The sequence below is a fragment of the Nelumbo nucifera genome, chromosome 1 (genome assembly GCF_055504915.1).
Source record: "Nelumbo nucifera cultivar China Antique chromosome 1, China Antique-T2T, whole genome shotgun sequence".
In the NCBI taxonomy this organism is placed as follows: Eukaryota; Viridiplantae; Streptophyta; class Magnoliopsida; order Proteales; family Nelumbonaceae; genus Nelumbo; species Nelumbo nucifera.
The window spans coordinates 76,438,157-76,452,734 of NC_142649.1; the positions used below are offsets into that span (position 1 = coordinate 76,438,157).

A 14,578-nucleotide genomic window follows, 5' to 3' on the forward strand; every position below is an offset into this window, starting at 1 on the left:
GCTGCTTTCATGTATGCATCGCTGTGTTGTTCACATTATATATGGTGTTTTTTCTGGCTCGCTGCACTCCTTTGCGACCTCCAAATCACGAGAACCACTTTTTTACTTTTATATTTCCATCGCTGGTGTGTCTGTATTTCCCTGGGCATCACAAGGGAATTAATGCAGATGTGCTCTCGGTGTTACTAGCTAGGGTTGCAAGAGTGCATTGGTATCTGATACCTGATCAACTAATTACTCTCCTTTTCTAGTTATATTCAAGTTGCAAAATGCCATTTCTCAGCCACAAGCGGCAGGGAGCCACTGAAGCATTATTAGTTTTAATTTATTTCAATTTAAAGCAGAAAAAAAGGAAACAGAGAAAAAATTAGCGCAACTATTCCAATGGTCTATGGAGATGTATGTGAGATACATGAAAAAGTTGATTAAAATATATATATTTTCGAAATTACTGATAGAATGAACTAACAGGATGACAGAAACGTAATATATATATATCTCCCATTACCGTAATTGGTTACTTCGATCACTGTTTTAAAATATAAACTCAATCTATATATTCTAATTTCTAATCTACTGTAGTAATATATAACCTCTCATCGCAACTTATTACAACGGGGATCCACTGACAACATTGAACATCATGGGAGAAACATATGAGCTTCTTGATTCCTAAGGCTGCGCTTGGAAACAATGCAAATGGAGTCTAAATTCCGGTTCAGGGTAAATTTGTATTCTAATTCATTTTTGTCTGTATTTGGTAATAATGCATTTATGCATTGATAAATGACAATTTGCATTGATAATAAGATGTAAAAGTATATCAATAAAAATTAAGTAAATTTGTATTCAAGTGAGCTTTTGATAAAAAAAAATACATATACTTTATTGAAATTTATGTTTGCATCCATTACAGCTAAAAAATCTGTTTGGTAAAAAGATAAATTTATCAATGCAAATTTTGCATTCCTTATGTAAAGAATATAAATACAAATATATATAAAGAGTAAAAGCGTGTATTTTGTATGTAGTTGCAATGTATATATATTCTTTCCAAAGTTTAGGATTTCTTCCTCGATACAATTTTGCATTCCTTATGTCTCATTTTAGTCTCAAAATTATTGCAATTTTAAAAGTAATTAAACTTTCCTGTGCGCTTGTCATGTATCCTGGAGCTCCATATATTCCATATCTCCACCGCTACGTGAAACTCTGTTTTGGGTTCACTACATTTTCAGCCCGAAGCCAAGCTACTCTTGCCAAAGGGTACTGAAAGAACATACCTACGTACCGCTCGTGATATTGAGCATGTTTGGAGGGTTGCTGTGTACCAGTACTGCTTGATGACATGCCACCTAGAAAACTATTAGCATCCAAAATGGATTGCGGGTATTGGTACCGGCTCTTGTTCATTGAAGATATATCCTAATCTTCTCACGTCTCCCTGGCTGTATTAAATATTATTTTAGTTTTAATGGAATCATGATTGGATTAAATAAAGGTCATTTACTTAGTTTCACGCAGTTTTAATATACATAGGGGGCGTTTGGCAAGTCTTTCGACAGAAGATTTTCTAATAGCTAAAGACCCAATAATATATTCAAATATACAAATAATACTCTTGGGTCCCACTTATACTATTATTTATACAAAATATTAAACTGAACCCATTAATGCATTCACCATAACAATAAAGCAATCAATGTATGCCCCACTCTCATCTTTGGCTTACACATACATCACCTGCTTGAGTCCACTCATGTGTTTAGTTATACAAAATATTGAAGTGGGACCCACTCATGCATTCACCTATACAAATAAAACAATGTGGGCTCCACTCTCATTTTGGGCTAGCACATATATTATCTATTGGCCCCATGGCTGTTATAGTGTTCAATATCCTGTTTAGTATAAAATTGTAAATGGATTTCTTTCAACCATGATGTTACAGTGTTCAATATACTCTTTAGTATGAAATAATTCAAAGAAGAACCAACAGATGTTTCAAGATAATTTTTGATAGCAATTCTAGCAGATAACAAGAAAATTAGAGAATTAACAGTTGTGTGTAACAGAAATAATTTTCCAATAAATAGATAATCTTCATCAATGCAAAGGAGGAATAAGCATTATAATTTGGCAATTGGGAAATGTCAAAAATGAATTGATAATCAATTGTAGCAGAAATAACTCTACAATAAATAGTAATATAGGATTTGAGGCAATTTTGTGATATGCCCACAAGGAGGTTCTTTCTTAACTCTAGACCTTCTAGAACTAGCAAACCAATGAAAGAATCTACATTGCATTGAGTTTAAAAAAAAAAACCATCGTCCCGCCTTCACAGTAATAGTAGTTAATATGATATCATAAGTAATTTTAATAATTCCTCTCTCTCTCTCTCCCCATTGTTGGTTCACGTTAGCAAACAACCCTTTGATTTGATCTTGGGAGGGAGCTTGACCATAGAAGGGAAAATTCAATTCCAAGACATTGAAAAATTTTAATAAACAGGGGAAGTAAACAATAGAAACTTCAATTAAAACAAAGAAAGCATATGGGTTTTAATAAATTGAATGGAAATTCTTCAAATTTTAAGCGATCTTAATTCTAAGCACTCGGGCTGGTTGTCTCTGGTCTCTCCACTCATCCTCGAAAAACACACAACAATTTTGATGAAACAAGCCTCCCCATTGTTGAATTCATATTGGTATCAACAGATCATCCAAAGACAAAAAAACCCAAAAGGGAAACCACGAGAAATAGCCCAGATTGGAAGGCCAAAGAACCAAGCATGAAGGGAATGAGAAGGAGAAGCGAAAGTAAGCAAATTGAATATTAAACAGAGAGGTGAAGAGATACCTAGAAGGAAACCAAGATAGAAAAAGAAGAATTTAAAACCAGGAAAATTATGAAAAAGATTAAAACCCAGATCATATAAATAGCGAAAGAATCAAAAGGCGAAAGCCAGATGGCAGATGAATAAAGAAAAGGATGAAAAGAAGAGAAAAGGCAATAGAACTAACTAGGTTGAGAACTGAAAAGAGGATCAGCTAAACAGAAAAATAGACCAAGCTCAACCCTCCCCAAAATTAAACAAATAAATAAAGCAGACCCATGTGAAAAATCAAAGTAAAGAAAAAGAAGGCGTACAAGGTAAACCCCGTTGAGGTGAAAAATGAAAAATATTTGCAGGTTCGAAAAACAAAAAACCTTCACCGAGAGAGGTGTTGTAGTTTTTGTCCACATTGATTTATTACCATCACCTGCGTTGATTCATTAATTACTATTTATGTCCCTTCAAAATCTTTAGATGCGGTTTAGGGAGACCCAGAATTTTTAATAATCAATTGTAGCAGAAATAACTCTTCAATAAACAGTAATATAGGATTTGAGGAAATTTTGTGATATATAGACCAGCTAGAACTAGCAAATTAGTGAAAGAATATACACTGCATCGAGTTTCTGAAAAAAAACCATCATCCCTCCTTCACAGTAATGGTAATTAATAATTCCTCTCTCCCTCTGTCCCCATTGTTGGTTCACATTAGAAGAAGAAGAAGAAGAGAAGAAGAAATCAAAAAAAGAAGATGAAGAAGCAAGGAGGAGGAAAATACTTTCTGCAGAGGAGGGTTTTACACGCACATTGAGGAATGGGTGGTTTTGTTCGAAGAACCCCAACTATTTTCTCAATCGTGCACTTTTTGGCACACGTATGATAAAGCTTAGAAGGCCCAAAATTTGTATAAGCTTGAGTTGGAGCTTCTCAATTTTAGGGATTTTTGGGCTTGTACAAGCTTTTTGAGCTGCCCATCTTCTTGGCTTCTTCTCTTCTTTTGCCAAACGGAAAAACCTCAAAAATTAGGCTTTCAAGCTTTGAGAAGCGCAGAAGACACCATTAAAAGACTTGTCAAATGCAGCCATAATTAATCTATTGTATATTGTTGAATTCTTAACATTGGATTTTTCTCAAAGCACCAAAGGATGGTGAGTATACCTGGCAACAGCTGCAATAAAGAATGGAGACCTATATTCTACTGAACAATTAGAAATTAAATTAAAATAAATAGCACATATCATATCAAAACATAAAAATAAAATAATTTAGTGTGTTCATGATGTATATATGTACGTAGTGAAAAGAATTAGAATGACATAGAACCTACATGTGTTGAGTTTTTCCTGGGTTGTATATATTCAAGGGTGTCAATTGGACTGGATTTGGTCCAATTTGATACAGTCTAATGTGAATCTATTACAAATGGATTAGGTCCATCCAATCCAATGAATATTTTAGATCATTTTATATCGACTCAATTTAATGTTTACACTGTTCAATTTATTTAAATTTATTTTAATTTAGATTGGTTTTAATCAAAATAAGGTCCATTGATACCTATATTCTTATTTTATATCAATCGATTAGATATTGGCTTAATCCAACCCAATTCAATACAACAAGGTTCAATCCAATCTAATATATATATATATATATATAAACCTGCCAACAACTGGTCTATTATCTATTTATGAGAATTTCTTTTATTTTTTTCTATCGCAGCATTGAAAAACTTCGTGTTCTTGTAACAAGTCCTGTCACCAATCCATTTCTGTAATACCTTCTAACCAATTAGATTGATTTGGTAAATATATTTATGGCTTCTTCTTCGGCTGCTGCATCCACCTGAGTACAAGAGAAGTTCATGGGTTCTCTGATTGATGTACTGTTATTAATTAAGGGTCTGGACGTTTGCTTCTAATGTCTTTTATGCATTATCTTTTAATACCTTTAAGATAAATTAAGAGCCTTCAGTAGGGTAGGAGATCCGAATTGCCCAAAAGGTTACTCCTTTTATGTATGTTATGATGATCCTTTATAATAATAATAATTAGAAATTAGTATTGTTTTATTATAATATTTTATTAGTTATTTATGTATTATTTAATTACATATTAAATTATTTTATTATGTATTCAATTATTTATTAATTAATAATTAATTATTATTATTATTTTAAATTCATTTAAGTAATTGGTAATTAGATTGTTAAGTCAAATAAGCTTTCTCATATCTATGGTTAAAATACTTAATGGCCATTTTTCAGAACTCAACATTCATATTTTAGAACAATATTCTCAATATTCAAACTTTTGAATTAAGAAAAATTCACCAATTAAAATATACCTTTAAATATTCAGATTTCATACTTCAGGGCAAATGAACAATAATTAGCATTGTCCCACCAATAATTAGCATCATCAAAAGATTTGTATTGTTCTATTCGTTGTAAAAGTCCTATTCTATTTATACTACTTCTATGAGAATAGGATCCGGTTTCCTAAAATTTTCATTGGACATAAATTACCCCTTAATCATTAAATTTATTGAAAATAAATGTGTTTTTTTTGGCAAAACACCATAATTAAAAAATTGTTACGTGCAAAACCACGTACACTTACTAGATTTTATACAAATTTAAAAGTCTAAAGTATTAATTACCAAAACAACAACAAGTTGCTGAATTTTTCCCCTATAAGGATATTGACAATTTGAAGTCGTTATTAGCATATGTTAGTTATCTTAAATAGTCTTTATTAGCATTTCGTTTTTTATTCTTCTTTAAGGCTCAATTTGGAAGGAGTACGAATACAAATATGTACAGTGCAAATAATACAAAATACAATATTTTGCACTCTATATATTTGTATTTGTACTCCTTCCAAACTAAGCATAAGCATAAAGAAAAGCATTTCATTACTCCAAAATATATGAAATTTTACCAAACAGGATCCCACTAAACAAAAAAAGAACTCCTTTCAGACAGTCCAGTGGTTTACCCATGAAAAACAAAAGGAAAAGCATTTCGTTTTGTTGAACCACGTCACCATTCGTCTATGATCTTGCCATATACCTTCACGACAATGCATATGCTCTTCCGCTGCAGCTGCAATCTTTTTCCTAAGCTTGTTGGTCTTAACAATATTAAAAAAAAAAAAAAAATCCCAAACTTTGCAGCCCAACAGGCCTAGCTACTATTTAGTCCGTAGGAGACTTACATATAGGGGTAATGTTTTTACTTTTTAGCCCATTGAAATTCAGTCCATTCCCGGATAGCCCATAATGGCTAGGGGTGCAACTTGGGTGGGTTCAACTTGAGCCCAAATCGGCCTAATCCAAAATTTTATGGCTTGGATTTTTTATTCTCGGGTTAGGCTCGTGCTCAAAAAGTTGGTCTTTTTTATTTTTTGGGTTGGGCCTGGGCTTAGCCCTTGGGTAGTCCATGCCCGACCCAAACCCAGTTCAACTATACACATTTATACATACATATACATATATATATATATATATATATATATATAAATTGTGTATATATATTTACATATATATATAAATATATGTATACATATTATATATATAATTTTAGAGTGTGTTCATTGACCAATCCAAGCCCGGCCCAGGCCCGAACCCAACCTGAGTGCATCAAATTACAATAAGGGTTGGGCACAGGTTGAGAAAATTGGGCTTGACCTCAGGCTTGGTCTGAGGTCATTAACAAAGTTATAATGATGAATTTACCCTACATCATTGACAAAGTTACTTAGTCAGCTTAGGGATAAAGTATATATTTTACTAGTCTGGACCCGTTGTTGTAAGAAATTGAGCGAGAAGGAGCCTTATGCTATTTTCTGTTGGATTAAGCCAGATTAGATTCATCTTGTATTAAATTTCATTAAATTTTTATTTTTATAATATTTATTGAGGTCAATTATACAAATGTTTTAAATCATTCCTTTACCAAAAATTGTTGACTTGATCAACAACCCATTTACCTGGGCGGTCAAACCGTCAACCTGTTCAACATGAACAAGGGTTTTTGGCTGTTTTTGTTAATTATTTTCTATTTTTCATTTTTTTGCTTTTTTTAAATTGTAATGGGTTGTTCGATGGTCAAGCAACTAACATCGAAACCAGTTACAAGTAACCAGTTACAAGAATGGTCAAGCAAGCAAAGAACTCTTAACAATTACCGCCAACCAACTAACATCCAAACCACAAAAAGAATAAACCTCCCAATCCCTACCCACCCAAAGACAATCTAAATTTAAATACACATCAGTTTCTAGATTAGGATTAGTAGTTGTTGTTGATAGGACTTTAGTAGATTAAGATTGATTTAACTAACGACATTACAATCTCTATGTTTCTTTTCTTGGCTTCAAAAAAGAGGGAAAAACAATAAAAAAGATGTATGTTTCTTTAAAATTTAATGCTATGATCAGAGATGTGATTTAGTCACAAGTGAGAGGCCTCCTTGTGATGAAGGCATGCTGTCTATTGTAATAGAAAAATCACAACATTCTATTGGAAAAGAAAGAAATATCAAATAAAAAGACAAGATCCGTGGAAATTTTCTTTCTGCATGGGGCAATTGGCAAGCTTCAAAACCTTGGAAGCCCATACAAGCCCAAAAAAGCTTTAAAACCTTTTTAGGGCAATTTTGATACCTAAAAAGCTCATAGAAGCCCAAAATCTTCAAAACCTTGGAAGCTTGAAATGAAACTTCCCATCTTTCTGCACCTAAAATCTTTTATTTAACATCTCTATAGATCATAGAAGATTAAGATACTTACCAAACAATCTAGGTCTATAAAGACAAAACCCCAAAAGCTCATTACATCTTTTGGCCATCTAGACTGTTGGAAGGTCTTCCTAAAAAGACTTGTCAAATAATCCCTAAGTTAGAATAGACTTATAGGCTGAACTGACTAAACTGAATGACTCATTGCTTTGTTTTCTTAGTGAATAAGGTATTCAAGAGGTTGTGAGGCTAAAAGTAAATCTAAGTTAATTATTTTATCCATGAATATGTGGTTATTTAATAATTTTATCCACTAAAAACAAAGCAATAAGTCATTCAGTTCACCCATTTCAGCTATTATCAAAGGGCCCCTTAAGTTATTTCTTTTAAAAGTGTCAATGTGTCTAAATATTTAGATTTTTGGTGACCAAAATACTCTTATTTGTTAATTTTCCCCATTTTATTGTGAGGGAAAATCTTAATAATTTGGTTCATTGTGTGTTTATCATGCAATATGATTGACAATCAATATAACAAAATGTTGTTAATGTTTCTGGTTGTTTTTGTGATTAATCCTAATTGTATGGTGAGGGTAAAATATTAATTAGCTTAGGTTGCATTGAAAACAAGTTGTAGGATGACCCTTGGCTTCTCAAGCTTATATTTATTGAAAACAAGTAGTCAAACACCCTGTAAATATTTGAGAATGATTGGATATGATCTTTCTATATATTCTAACCTTTTTCACATTTTGAGAAGACCCAATGCTAAAGTACTTAGGTTGATGTAATATGTTTTCAAACTATATCATTTAAACTTACATATATCACATTTGAAAATAATCAAATATATTTTCTTAAACTGATAGAATAATATTATTTTTCACTTGTCACTTGGGTTGGGTTAATTATGCCATTATCATATCATTAACAAGTTGGAATTTCATGCATTAGCTCTTCTCCATGTGATTGGTGTTCAAAACTCGATTTAAAATTCTACAACTCTTAGTCTTTATACATTTAGCAAATTTATGGTCTAATTATGGTGCAGTTCAGAAACAAATCACATTGAAAAAATCTTTAAAGAAAAGAACAAAAGATGAAAATAAAAAGAAAAAAATGAAATATAATTCTTTAATGAACAATTAATAGAAAATCAACAGAACTGATTTACTAGCAATACTCTTCTCAGACTTATTTTACACCCTTACACCTCCTATAAGAAAGTTTCTTAATCTAATTGGACACTTCTTAATTAAACCAACTAAATCTCTTCAAAAAAGAAAGTCTTAATTAAAGATAAATTCAAAAATCTCACAGTGATTTTAACTTGTTAAATGTGAATCAAGATAGAAAAATTCAGAAATATTGTGATGATTCTATATTGATAAATACAAACTATGATAGGTTATCAAAGCCAACATAGTAATTGATTACTTAGTTTGAGAAAATCTCATACTGCATCAATACATCATCCTCTTCAGTTTTGAGAAAATTTGTCCCCGGGTTCATGTTAATTACCATCTAAGAAGCCGCCGATATATGGTCCACTATGCTTCTCCATTTTTAACTTTTTGATAGATAATTGATGATGTAAACCACCATTATAAATTGAAAAATCATTATTACATCTCATAACTTTTGAAACATATTTCTTACACTTCAAATAAGTCAATTCTTCTTTTATTGACCATTCTAAACTTTATGGTAAGAATCCTAATAAACTAGTATGAGGACAATGTAATCCATCAAATCTCCCAAGATGATAACTATTGTCTCCACCATTTTGGAATTCATGATGAATGATGGAAAATTCCTCCTTAGCAATGTTCAATCCTCAACAATATTAAACCAATCAATAAACTCATCAGCGACTTTACCTTTAAATTCTAGAAATACTAACTCTTCCAACAAACTCTAGTGGAGGCACTTGTGTTGGATTCGTATGCCCCTATTTTAATTTATATTGAGAACAAAATGATCTCCACTCTTGATCCAGTCCATCGATTTGTCTTTTCAACTCTACCACATATTCTTTTCACTCCACCAAACTTGTGGTCTGATAGCAATTAGTACAGTTCAAAAACAAATCATGTTAACAGAATTAAAGCCAAAAATAAGAAGAAAAGCACTTTTCAAATAAATAATTAAAAAATCAACAGAACCACTTTTTTAATATTAACGTAATTTAGATTGCATTTGGTTTGATAGGAAATAAGAAAAAAGTAAAGAGTCAAAGGGATGTGAAATTGCTTAATAACTTTCACGAAAAATGATTTTCCCTCTCATGTTTCTCTTTTTTTATCCAACCAACATCTATCTCTATGGAGTGTTAGCCAATGTAGAATGGGCAATTTTTTTTTTTTTTTTCTATCTTTACCGGAAAGGTAAGTCAAATGGGTTGCCAACCAAAAGGAAATGCAAGACAAATGATTAAAACAGAATTCATGTTGTCTCCTCGTAAGGAGGAAATCCTCCTTTTCACGTGCTGTGGATATTATAACCGTATCATTTGGTGGAAATTTTAAAATTTACTAAAACATGGGAGATGTGACTTTCTTATATATCCACTCGGAAAAGTTAGATTTAAAGGAGTTGGAAGTTTTCTTTTTAGACTGACGATGTAAACCCAATATTTGTTATTGGCTATACAAAGAGTTCAATTATAAATGATTGAAATTTATCTATCTATTGAGAATAATCATAGATGGAATTTGGATGGGTCCCTTTTTCGGGTACGACGAATATTTAGTGAGTGGGTCCATAACCGAGGCTTGTATTCTAGTGCGTGGAGGTGGAATAACCCGTAACGGTACATAGTAAGATCCGGTCTTGTATACATGGATGATGGATCCGTCCTAGGCCCAAAATTAATTGCCACCCCATGCCAACAGGTACCGGATTATCTAAGTTATGTTCCCGATTTGATTTGTAGCCTTGTAGGGTCTCCACCTAGGAATTTAAACTCTATAATTGTGTTTGGTGATGCTGCTGCCAATCCTTTTTTATTTGTTTTGTTTTGGATAAATTTGATTTGTTTTTAATTATGATCCAGATCTGGACTGAAATCACCACCTATATCATCAATAAACCCAGGTGAAAACCAAACAAAACTTGGATTTGGTCCGGGTATATATGGGCCGGCCTATATCTGAGCCGTTGACAAACCTCCTGTGCTCGACAGGATACATACAAGCAAAAAATTTTCGATTGCATGTATTCACGTTGACTTTTATTCATTAAGAAGCGGTGGTCGAGAGTCGAGACTGGATCTAGTCACAACAGCCTTTGAAGCCGTGCATTGGGAATATTTTTTTCTTGTCCTCCATGGCGTGGCGATCGAGATTGGCTGATGAGTTGATAGGACAAAGGAGGAGCGTTCGGTTAGCTTCTCCGTTATGAACCAACGGCCAAATGGGTCTGTCGGGAATCTGAGCCCAAGGACGCAGCAGAGTCATAAGATTGACTGTCTTATTTCAGCAGTAAATAATGCATCCAACCATGGTCCCATTCTCCATCTTCTTCTATTCCCAACTCCAGATTCCGGAGAGAGTCAAAGGCTCGTGATCGAATTAGTGCATCTTACGGGTAATTGTTTTATATTTACTTGCATTTGTTTTGTTTATCAAGTCGGTACCTAGTTTGTAGGCAAGTCAGATGTAGTTGAATTGTCAACAACCAGAAGAGTATTTTTTCCAATATTTCCCTCATTTTTCTCTTGGTTATCCAACATATACTGCATTTTTTTCCTCTCTTTTTGTAATATTGTATCCGAGATCCCGAAAACTCAAACGCTTTCATTCAAGTAAACATGCATCTCTGAAATTTTGCAGCTTGCTTCCCACTTGGCCACTCGGTCGTCGGTCGCTGACAAAATATATGAGGATCCAAGGCTACTGCAGCCATGGATTATAGTTATGGAATTCAACTTCCCACACACCAAACGTCACAGTGTTGCCGTATATGGACATCTACGGTGAATACGGTGCACATGGTTATTAGTTTTGAGCCCAAGCAATAATTGAATTTTGTAGGGCCCATTTGGAATATTGGGTGGGGAAATCAAAGTCATTCCAATTCCCAACTGATCAGATCTGATCATATAAATCTTTAATCTTTTTGTGTAAGATGGAGGACCAGAACAAGGCAGTTAATAGTCGTCAATCCGATAAAGAAACGTCCCTTAGATTAGATATACAGATAGACGAAATTTTTTTGGGAGAATGACGGTTCAGCCCAGGTTTCTAACGCTGAGAATGCTTATACTTTAACTCTGTAGTAGAAACATTTATTGAGCCTGTCCGTACTTTTCCAATTCTTTTTAGGGATATCAGTTACTGACAAATAGATGTTAACTGCTGAGGTATGGATCATGTATATCGTGTCATAATAAAATTATTCTTGTGGTGTCTCATCATAGCTCTAGACGCTAGTACTAGGCTGATTGGCTCCAATAATAACTAGCTTACTATGCTTTCATCGTTTTTAAATTAATCAACTCCAGAGTTGCTGCTGAGTGCTGAATGAAAATGTGCAGCAATTATTAGTGATAGTTGCACCGTTCCACGGTTCCAGTGGCTCATACAACCGCTCTGGTGAAAGAACGCAGCAACTACGGTTTCGTTGGTCGAATAAAAATTAATAACCCAGACTTGCACGTGCAAGTCCGACAATAATTGTTCTGAATCGGTGGTGAAACAAGCATTCGTACTAATACTAACCGTTGCATACACATTCTTTAATATAAAACCATTTTTAAACTGGTTCGAGCCTGGTGGGAGTATTTACAAGTAAGAAATAAATAAATAAAAAGACAATGGCACGCATAAAATATGACCAAAGGGATCCGGTAAAATTAACAAGGGTGCCTTATTTTATCAGGGCCCTTGATATTATATTATATATATATGGGGAGGGGGCACATATTAGAGATGGATAATTTACATCTCACGCAGCTTCCAGGAAGGAGAACCTCCCACCTCAAGGGCCACAAATTTTGGGAGTAGAAAGCCCCAGAACACCGTTATAAAACCCTCTTATCTGCAACTCTACTAGCACCAAGGCGGACTAGCTAGCTACCTCCCTCCCTCCACCATCTCTTATCTTCGTCTTCTATTCCCTTTTCTACTCCCTCCTTCAAGACCCAACCCTTTCTCTCTCTCTCTCTCTCTCTCTGCTATGTAGTTTCTTCATCACTTTCCTCTCCTCCTGGCCCTGTGAGCTGAGCGCTGAGCTATCTTTCTTTAATTGGTCACTGCTTCAAATTTACATAAGTGCAATGGCTCAAGAGAATGATCTCCTGTATGAAGATTACTTCCCGTCAATGGTGGTAAGCATGGGTGCTGATCGATTTATTGCAGAGCTCTGCTACGGATTCTATCTGCTAATGGATCATGCAAAGGGTCTCATCACATTCGAGAGCCTGAAGAGAAACACTTATCTTTTGGGAGTACAAGACTTGGGAGACGAAGAGCTCTTTTGTATGTTAAAAGAAGGAGATCTGGATGGTGATGGAGCACTGAATCAAAAGGAGTTTTGTTTTCTCATGTGCACACTAACTTTGGGTTTGATGAACAACTCAAGAAGCTTACTGCAACAAACCATTTGATGAAATGAGTAGTACTCCTTGAGACTTTGAGTATGCATCAGTGGTGTTCAGTTTAATTTCTGTCTTTTTATGTGTAATGCATGGTTTGGTATGATGTCACTAGCTAGGTTCGGAAGGATGCAATGGTTTTGGGCCTCATCTTGAGCTCTTTTGTACTCATTTGTCCTATCCTAAGTAACAAAATTGCAATTTCTCATCCACACCTAATGAAATCCCACTCAATAGTGAATAAATAAGCTACCTTTTCCTTTATTTCGAGTTTTTTTTTTTTTTTCTTTTGACATTCAAAAATAAAACTTCCACTCTCATCACCCCAATTCCTTCCACTAAATGCGAATTTAGCCGATACTAACTCAACATAAGCCCGACTTTTCCAGTCAATCGTTTCGACTAAACTCCACACTGTAACAGGCACGCTAATCAGGTGGTCGTACAGACTGCATATCGAAAATTTTGTACCCACAAATTGATCCAGCTCTAATAATTTCCTTTTTGTACTGATTCATGAAGTAAAGTAAGAAACATTCAGTGTCTTTATTTCCTGAAGAGCACTTAGAGAGAGAAGGGTAGGCTTGATTTTTATGTTAAAGAGACGCAAAAGGCGGAAGATGATCAATACCAAGGTAGTGGAAAGGTAGCTATCTTTCACTCCCAGAAGTTGATCTGTCATAGTCGATGAATAGGAATAGAAGGATATATATCTGTATAGTTTCATTCTATTTCAAAATTCAAATTATTTATATTGTAAAATTCTTTACGTTTTTATTATTATAATTAATGACCTACAAGGTTAAAGAAAAACGTAAAAAAAAAATCCCTAAAAACTCATCAGGGTTCGTGTGTTTGGTTTTGGCACAAAAATACATTGAAACATTATTCAGGATTCGTTTGTTTTACTGTTAGAATTGGAGTCGGAATCGAAATGGTCTATTCCCATCTTCCCATAGTCTGTATGATTGAGACAGGAACTGGAATGAGAATTTGAATCATTTGGAATGGGATTTGAAATGGCATTCCACCTAGAATGAGAATAGGATCCGGATTCCAGTTCCAGACTCTTATTCCCTCCAACCAAACGGGCCCTCAATCTTTGAGTTTACAGGAAAGATTGGCAGTCCCTTCAACTTCTTTTAGTATTATTTTCTAATGCGTACTTTTAGAAAACAAAGGTTGATAATGATATTTTATCTAAATAACAAAGAAAAATGATGTTTCGTTAGGCTCGTTTTGGGAAGAGTAGAAATTCAATAATGTATTGTGCAATTATAAATCTTTCCATATAGCAACTTATTTGTACAAACTTGAGCTAATAATAAAGCATGCATGTAAATACATCAGGTATATACTTTTTAACTAAAATAAAAATACATTCCATTATCTAATAATTTACA

General features: G+C 33.8%; 1 pseudogene; it reads left to right on the forward strand.

Moving 5' to 3' along the window:
• Positions 1 to 12,857: 12,857 nt before the first annotated feature.
• LOC104605765 (calcium-binding protein KRP1 pseudogene) lies at positions 12,858 to 13,187 on the forward strand (annotated as a pseudogene).
• The last annotated feature ends 1,391 nt before the right edge of the window (positions 13,188 to 14,578 follow it).